The sequence below is a fragment of the Myodes glareolus genome, chromosome 14 (assembly GCF_982192425.1).
Source record: "Myodes glareolus chromosome 14, mMyoGla1.1, whole genome shotgun sequence".
Classification (NCBI taxonomy): Eukaryota; Metazoa; Chordata; class Mammalia; order Rodentia; family Cricetidae; genus Myodes; species Myodes glareolus.
Genome location: NC_142039.1, coordinates 78,805,468 through 78,808,633, shown reverse-complemented (window position 1 = coordinate 78,808,633; position 3,166 = coordinate 78,805,468).

Below are 3,166 nucleotides of genomic sequence, written 5' to 3'. Positions count from 1 at the left end.
ACCAAAGCAATATAGAATAATTTCTGCTTCCTGTCACATGGATTATAGCACAAGATATAGATTCTGCACTATCTACCTGACCAATACCATACACACCTAAGAAACTTCTGCAGCTCAGAAACTCTTTTTGTCTCCTGGAACTAAATATAACTGAATCATACCATTGTGGCAAGCGGTAGCAGACAAGTTAGAAGCATTCTAATCATGTATTGCTAAAAGACAATCAACATCACCATAGTTCTACCAGCTTTTAAACAATTTGAAGCACTTATAAGACAAATTTGAAAGTAGAATGCAATATTCAGAACTTCTAGAAATCAGACTATCAGTTTTCAAATCTATCTTCCCACTGCACACCAAAAGCATGACTCTGTGTGTACACTGGACAGTGATATTACAAGTATAATATCTTACCATGTCAGGGCTACAGAGTGTCCCTTTTCCCAGGAAATCCATATATAGAGAGGCTCAGAGGACAAGGACCACTGCCCAGGTCATTGATAGGGTAACAGACCATCCAAATCTCAGCAGAAATGACAGCTCAGCAGACCTTCTCTGAACATCCAACACTCACCATGGCATAGCTTGTGGTATTCCTGGTGCTGAAGAGATGGCTCAGTGGTTAAGAGACTGACTGCTTTCCAGAGGTCCTGAGTTCAATTCCCAGCAACCGCATGGTGGCTCACAACCATCTGTAATGAAATTTGATGCCCTCTTCTGACATGTGGGCATACATGGAGGCAGAATTTTGTATGCACAATAAAAATAAATAAATCTTTAAAGAACAAAACAGTATAGTTAAAAAAAACTCATTACAATAAAAGTAGAAAAAATCCTGAAAAGAACCTATAAACTCCCTGCCACTATTATACCTGATTGCTAAGACTTTCCAAAACCCCACCTTGGCTAGGGCCACCCAACTGGGCCTCAGAATATTGTCAGCTCCCCTACTGGGTGATCAGAGATCAATTTACTCAGATAGCACAGTATTTCCAGTTCTGTCCTTCCAGCCCAGTGCACAGGGCCCTAGTCTAGAAAGTTAGTATTTTAGAAAATATTCCTTCACTTTCTGAGAGCATACCCTGTTCCTCACCCAAAGCACAGGGTCCTGTGTGTGCACATTTTATTACACACTCAATGTGCAGTGCAGCCAACCCACTGCCTCATACCTGAGAAATCCTGCAGCCAAACACAGGTCACATTTACAACTGCTGTTAAAAAAAATCAGGCTATGAATTAGAAGACACTGAGGGGTCATGCTAATGCTTAGGAACAGGAAAGAGAATGTGGATATTATGGAGTTATAATCTCAAGAAATTATTTTGAAAAGTTGAAACAGGCTTTATGGCTATGTGCTCCAGAAACTAGGGATTTGTACTAGAGCACATCAATAATTTCTCAAACCTTTTATCTCAGGTTATATGTCTAAAACCAATAAAATAACAGCCCTGTTAGGCAGGGCCACAACATTTCACTCTGATCTCTTTTGGTTGAACTACTGTAACTATAGCAATTTGGTTTCATAAAAAGGTCAGTACTTTATCCAGATTCTTGATTGTCTGGTCTGTGGAAACCAAGAAATGACCATCAGGACATTTATGGAGCATCTAAAATTGATTACCTAGTTCCACATTGCTAATCTTTACTGTTGAAGTATGAAAGTTCTCGACCACTGTCCTGTCTCTTGCTTTCTGCGCTGTGAATCTACCAACTTCAAGCTTGGTCCATTCTTAGAGGTTAATCTAATGTGGTTAGAGGGAATAAAAGAAGGAATATTTCTTCCATTTCCACACAAAGTCAGTGAGGTCCCTAGGAAAAAAGGCTATTGATCATTTAATGTCCTATTCATGGAGGCCATGGAGAACACACTCAATGAACCTGAAACATTATCAATGCCTACAATAGGAGTATCAATGTGGGGAATATTTCCTCAAGGCTTCAAAGGAAGCCATGGTGCAGAAAGCAAAGCTTTTGACTTATCCTCACATTGATTGACAAATGATAAAAGAAAGACTTGAAGAGTTTGAGATTCCTTCCAAGCACAAGTGACCTATAAAGACTAGTTGCTCAACTGGTCTTGACAACAAAGAAAGAAAGATTAATTTTTGCCACCTGCATTGGTCTTCAGTACTCAAGAAGAAAGTTTATCAAAGGATAAGAGAATTGATAACAACACAAGGGATTACACTCTACAGACATTAGATGTAAGTGAACATGAGATGTTATTTAGATAGCAAATCTTACTAATATTTTCTTTTCGATAGAAAGATGTTGTCCAGCTGTGAGACATCAGACCTTGGCTCCTTGAGTACCTGCATACAGCAAAGAAGGACAAGCCCATTATTGTTTTAACCTCCAAATTAAATAATGCTAAATACCTCTTCTCTCCCTATCCAGAAGCCACATGGGGAGGGCATCATGCTGACTTTTGGCTGATAAAATGGGTATAAAAGGGTGTGAATGTTGGTTGTGGGCTCATTACTCTGGAGACCAACTGTAAAAGTCAAATGGAAAACTCTAACAGATGGGGGCTATTATGAGCCTCTCAAGAATGTCTTACAGACTTTGGACATTTTAGTGCTTCCAAGACAACAGTAAAAGAATTCCTTTTATGTCTACATCTGAAAGCTTGATCTTTACAAAAGGTTCTTTGGAAGGGTATCACAATACTTCCAAATGATAACCCAAATTCAACTGGAAGAAATCAGATCAAGTCATTGTTCCAATCCCATAAGGGTAGTTAGTGTTACCTCTTCAGAGGGAGGTGAAATAAGAACTAGAAGTAGAATCAAGTATACAATTTTGGGTAACAAAAAAAGCCAACTCTCATGGCTTCCTATTGGCTACCTCATGGCTCACAATCTACTTCCCACTGGTGCTCCTGATTGCTAGGCTTGCCCAGAGTACCTCAATAGCTAGACCTGCCCAGCTAAGCCTCAAGCACTTTCGCTACTAGATGAGCAGAAATCAAAGACTAAGCCAGCACAGCTCTTCCTAGCTCTGCCATTACACCCTAGGGAAACATAGGGCTCCAGTCTGGAAAATTTGGATTTTAGTAGAAACTCTTCCAGTATCTCAGAGCACCTCCTGTTCCTCTTCCAAAATATGGTGTCCCTTGTGTGTGTATTTCATTTACAGAGTCACTGACCAGTGTAATCAACCCTTT